Raw genomic sequence first — 7,162 nt, forward strand, 5'->3', positions numbered from 1 at the left:
CCGGCACTGGATCAACAAGTAATTGTATTTATTTTGCATGCACCTATAATCATTAATCATAGTTGGTATTTGAGACTAGATATTCGTTGGCTTCTCAGGACTTAGGCTCAGCACAAAGTCCAACCGTAATATCACCGTGTGAAATATTATTAAAGTACTCGTCACGGAATGTGATAGTCAAACAAATATTAGTGTGTAGTGTTAACACGGCTATCGCTTTTGGTTAAAGGAAATATTTAAAATGCACTCATGTAGGTAGATAAGTTATTATGGGCAAATTTAACGTGTTTTTATTAACGTAATTCGCTTTCGAGTCCGTTTGTTTAAAACAGTGAATTAACGCGCGTCAACGTTATTGTTGGTGCGTTGGTACAGCCAGCCTCCCGTCATTTTGATAATATTCTAAGTGATTTGTCCTTTAATACGTGTGTCGAGTGTGCGTGCAATGAGCTAAATTCTCTCACGTATTGCTACCTATACATAATATGTATCTCGGATGCGAATTACAATTTCAACTGCATATATTACTCTCGACTTTAATACTCTCCATGACTCTCGCTCCACTCCTATATTTCATTACATTATCAATTGCATCAATTCCTCTAGCTTGTTTAAATTTATATTTATACTTGTTGTATAATAGCCTGCTTAAATTGTTATAAGTATATTTAATTCAATCACATTGCTGTAGGTAATGTTTAAAGTCAGTAGCAACATAAAAAACTCGAGAAATACTAAAGTTGTTTCACTTAAACATGCTAATTATTGTTGTTATTATTATTATACTGCACCAAGCTATCTACTGCTGTACCGTATTTTTTGTGAAACTATTACCGCCGCGACACGTACAGTTCAAAGTATTTCACGCGTAGGTGATCACGTTAAGATTATAATATTTTAACACTGTCACAGTTATAGGTAATAGTTGTTTTTAATCGATTGCTCTATTGATATTTTAATATTCTTTGAGTACAAATAAACGATTAATATAAAAAAATAAAACAATATTATGTTAATAATTGATAACTTTTAACCTTAAAAGAAAAAAAGTAAAACTGTAAACGTTTTACGAATACGATGTTTAAAATCATCAACTAGTGGACCGTAGTAAGGAGCGATTTGTGAGAGAATATTTCGCAGGAGCTTCATTCGAATTTTTCATTGTTTTTTAATTTTTAATTTTTTTCTTGCAATCCGACCAATTTTATTACTGGAAGGATGAAATGACTCGGTCAGACATTAGCTATTATGTTCTAACACTAAATTCTCTAATGTTCTAATACTATTTAACAGATAAAGACATTTTTCATTTATAACTACGATCAACCTAAGAACAAATGCTCCTGATGTGGATTGAAGAATTATCCGTGCTCATAGCACACTTCCCTGATTCTAATAATCAGACCAACACATTTATTGAATTACCGAGAATGGTAAGATACATTTTTATTAAATATTAGAAATATTTCAAATTATTTAATTATAAGATTATAATTATTATATTCTTATAATTACTAAATCGAATTTCCGAATTATTCTTTGTACCTATGAATTAAGTACAAACAATTTACGGAGTGGTTAATTGTAATGTTAAATTATGCCAATATTAGAAAAATTAACATAAATAATTTAACTACGAAGTATACTATATTATGAGAACAAGGGTATTGTTTAGGTTGGGTTGGAGACAATTATAGATTAAACGTAACTTAGGGTCATAAAATTATAAATTTTGTACGATACAATATTATGTACAATACTAATCGATTAATATTTAGGAAAAAGGAACGTTCTATGAATAAAATAAATATACTATGAATTGTATATTATAATGGTACAACTGTAAAACAAAAAAAATAGTAATAACCGGAGCTCGTATGTTCATGCATTAAAAATTCAAATTATACATTTATATGCATTAAAAATCTTAAACTATGCTCAAAAAAAAAATGTATAAGTATTTTCTTAAAATAATAAGAATTATCCATTCATATTTTTAAGTTATATTTTGTTTTTTTTATTACATTTTATTAAAATTATAATTAATGAACATACGTTGCGACGAAAATAAATTGATAGATTGCAATGCATACGTCAATAAGAGGAGTATGGTAGCGGTGCGCAACAACACTGTTCCAGTCCCACTGTGCAATGTTATATTCCGTAGATATTCAAGTGATGTTTCATAGGAACATATAACATCACATTTTAAGTTGTATTAATGTAGTTGAAATATCTATGTAATTGCTTATGCTCATAACCGCTGTCATTCAGACAATATGGTAGAGATGTTTTAAAATAACATCAAAGTAATATTACCAAATAACATGAGAAGAAATGTAATTTCATAGCGATGTGGCTACAACATTGTAATATGATATTTAAAGAGCTAAATCTACTATAAAATTAAATAAAAAAAATCTTTTATCACACTAATTGTTCGTCGCCGGGATTCGATCTTACCTACCTAACTTATCCTAACTTATTAATGGGGGACGCCTAACCTACTGAACTATTACTAACTATTACTAACTTTTTACTATAGAACGAGAAAATAGGCATTTTAAATACTTGATATATTAATTATTGTATTCAATGTTGTTTAATGTAGGTTCATTTTTTATTTATATTAAAGATAAATCGTTATTCAATTAATAATAGGTAATATCGAAGGAAGAAATAGGTTGTTGAAGAATAAATAATAATATAATTATATAATTTATAATTTTTATGAACCACAAACACACATTAATTTATAGTATTGTAGTTTGTAATAATAAAACAAAACACATTTTTACAATTTTTGTTCTGGATTTAAAACTTTATTTTGAACATATTTTCAAAAATAATATAATACAATAGTTTTATACATCTTTTTAAATATTTAAAAAAAAAATAAATGTGTCAATTCCATTACAATAGCTTTACTTAAATTAATGGGAATAAGGAAAAATTTATTTTTTATATCGCTTATGTTTATAGAAAAACATTCTGAAAGATTCAAATTATCAACTATGTTTGAACCTAAAATTTAAAAATCAAGAGGGGTAAAATAAAACGGTGAACAGTTTGAAAATGATTGCACTATTAATTTAAGATAATTTTCATTATGATGTTTTAATATATATTTGACTTTAACAATAAAATTATTCCTTAAGCTTACATATTTATCATTTTTGTTTATAATATTTATTTTCATTCCTAAATCATTTAAAATAATTTCTTTGAAAAGCTTATCTGTTATGTTATAATGTACTGAAGGTGTGCGATTTTCTATTTCTTTTTTAATAATATAATATTGTGGTTCAAGAGATTTTGCTATAAACAATTTTTGTTTTTCAATAATCCTATTATAAATTTCTCTAAGAGGATATTTAGAACATTTTATTGATATATTCAATTCCTGTAAGTAATTTTCATACTTGAAACAACTGAAGTTGTCTAATGGACAATGTATTTTAACAAACATGGGAAGATGTAATAAACTGTGAACATTGTATGATATTAAATGATCTTCATATAACGTTGAATATTGAGAAATAAATTGTTTGAAAAATGTCTCAGCCAATTCATTATGAATTTGGCATGTAACATTATTAATTAATAGTTTAATACCAGCAACTAATAACATGAAATGTGTATAAAATGATTTTTTTTAATTTTCCTTTTAGGACTACTTGACCAGAGTAAAGTAAGAAAAACCTTAACTTCGTACACGAGACACACACGAGAGTTCATAGTTGCTAGTCAACCGAGGTCGTCACACGTCGTCTGATAACAATAACTATTGAAGGCGTAAAAACCCACAGAAAAAGTATATAAATATATATTTCTATAAAATAATTGTAGAATAACATCGCATTTGTGTTAATTTGTATTTGTGGCATCTGAGTAAATTTTAAACAGGTATACAATGTTTTTCAGTAACTTACGAGACACTATTACTAGACAGCCCACATAAATATTATTTAGGAATATTTTCTATGAAACACAAATTCAACATAGAGGCGATGTTATGTAACTTTTCTTGCACACTGGACGTGGTACTGTTTTTAACTTATAAAACCGAATGTCATATAAAAATAAAAGTACTGATAAAATACTAAGATTTTGTAAATATGTTCGGAAAAGTAAATAAGAATTGATTCTATTTAGCATTTATTAATCTAATTTTTTTTTAACTACCACGAAAAACGATTTTGCTGAATTTACATAAAATAATATGGGCTAACAACTCAAACGAATCAACTACAGGCCAAGTATGTCAATAAACACAAAACATTTAAAAATATGCTCTATTAAACTTAAAATTTTATTACGATTGTTATGAAACGGATTTGTATCTCACTCGGCAAGTTTTCCGATGTAGCAAAATAGACAAACGAATGCATGAATTTACGAACCCTGGTAATAACCATTTTGTTGTTGCTGCTTACTAATAGCATTAACTGTTAGAGATCTAAACAGTCACTATTAAGCATATATTCACTGCAATTTATAGTTTTAACTGCAAGTGTGTATACATAAAGTATAAAGATGATAATAAGTATAAAGTCAAATTAAATAATAAAATAAGAAATCAAGTATATTTTTAATTATAACATCAATAATTATATTATATAACAGAGACAATTAAATTGTGTACATATAATGCTTTATGTAACCTGCATCATAATTTTTATATTTATTCATTACACTCAAACATAAACTTCGATAGATTTTGATAGTTTATCGTTCGTTTTAACATTGTGAGATCACTCAAAAAAAAAAAAAAAAACTTGCCATCTTATGAAATATTACAAAATACATTCCAGTTTTTGAACTCAAGTTTTTTTTTTTTAAAGTTTTTATTGTATTTAACTGTATAATATAGTACTTACCAACTTGATAATATTAATAATTTTTTTTTTATAACAACTGACAACAAATTTTATTTGAATCACTTTAGGCATTTTTTTGTTTTTTTCGTAAACCATATAACAATATATTTTATTCACAGTTTTTAATACAAAAAATAAAATTATAATCACTTGGGTTTGATGAGAGCATAATTTTTATATTTGAAACAATAATTATTTTTTAATTTAACTTTGAATTAGTACAGTATATAAATTATAAGTACACTTGGTCTTTGTAGAACTTCAATTATAATAATTGATATTAATGGCTTATAATATTTAAATTTAAATTGAACAATTTTCATTCTATAATTATCAGCCTAAAAATTATAAGTTCCATATAAATCACGGAAATAAATACAAAGAAACACTTGGACCATGAACTTGGTAAATTCTTATTTTTCTGAGGATTTGGCCAACATGTCAGCGTCTTTGTAATTATTTTTACGTTTTAACGCTTCAAGGTCTCATAAAATCGAATGTTCATGTTTCAATGAATATGTTATTTATTATTGGCATTAACCTTAATCGTTTTTATTACAATGTAGTGGTAATTTGTTTTTTCATTTTCTCAATCGAAGATTGTATGTTAAAAATAAATCGCTATAATAATATAGTGAAGTAAACATGTAATACTATTAGTTTATTATTCGTGCCAATAAATTATACACAGTTGCAACTTTTGTTCGCAATATAAATTTAAAATTAGAAGTTAAAACTCATCGTTATCATTTTTCATATAGTTATGAGTGATTACAATTATACTTGCAAGACAAAACAACAAAATAAGTATGCATAAAAATTAATTGTACAAAATAATTTATTTAAATATTAAAAATGTTGAGAAAAAAAATTGAAATATTTAACACAACAGACATATATAAATTAATAAAATAAATACGAGAAAAGTAAAAATTACATTATTATAAATGTATATATAAATGATCGTTATTTCGATGTATTCAATTTTATCATCTTCTGAGCTTGAAAAGTGTGATGACCATTCCAATATATTCAGTTGATATTTAAAATTATACTCACATGGAATCATTTAACTAAAATATCATATACTAATAATGTACATCGTATAATATTTTTATGTACATTTTTTGTAGTAAATTAATAAACACAATACAATTAGATTATTTTTATTGGCTCTATCATGTCGACATGATTGTATGAGCGCTTTTACATTTTTAACATGTAAAAATAGAACAGATATTTAATAAAGTTGTATTATTAATTTAATTTTGTTTTTATTAAAAAAACAGCAAAATAATTAAAAACAAAACTTAATAGGAAAATGAATCAAAATATAAAGCATATAAATAAAGTATAAACAGAAACAGTTATAAATTAATGTAAGTAAAAACGTGGCAATATAAAATAATATTATTATATTGAATTAAATTTAGCATAACATTAAAAGAACAGCGTATGACCAGAAATATTTTAATAATAAATTTTAATATTTTAATTATACTTAATAATATTTGATATGATACTTTATTCTAAATGTACATTTCAATATATTAAACAGTGAGGCATTTCAAAATTAAATTAAAAATTACGTACTTAAATATAACGCGACGAATACCGAACATTTTCAATAATTTATTTTTTTGTCAAAATCGGTTATAACGGGCAATATTGTCTGATGTCTTGAGATCCATTATAACCAATTTAAAATGCATAAAAGTAGATTTATACGTTCATAATTTATTTAATGTATACTCAAAACAGATTACAACCGCACTTTTAATTTTAATTTTTAGTAAGTATTAAACGAGTACAATGCAAAGTACAGTAATATTAGTCACTCTTTTAAATTTCATAATTTTTGAAATATACCTACGTTATTTTTTGCTGACCTCGCAGTTTACAAAACTATTCAAAGCGTTAAAAAATATCAGCTTGGCGTCCAAGCATAAGTAATGCAAATGTTCGAAAATTGTTAAATTTGAGTGAAAAATAAAAATGAAAAAACACTGTTACTCCATAGAGTTGCCTGTGTGTACAGTAAAACGACGGACGGTGTGATTTTTGAAACCAGTCATAATTGGCAGTTTAATAAACCTTCATAAAGTGTTTTGTTATTCAATAAAATTGTTCACCACAAGTAGTGAAATAAACATCCCGTTTAAAAACATGCAACTTGATAAGGATGTAATATATTATATTACCTATTCACACGTCTAATAAGACATTTCCCCTCTTTTAATTATTACGTTAACGGTATTTAAACAAATAAAATATGTTTATAG

Source organism: Sipha flava, unplaced genomic scaffold (genome assembly GCF_003268045.1).
Source record: "Sipha flava isolate LNK unplaced genomic scaffold, YSA_version1 339_pilon_pilon, whole genome shotgun sequence".
Lineage (NCBI taxonomy): Eukaryota > Metazoa > Arthropoda > Insecta > Hemiptera > Aphididae > Sipha > Sipha flava.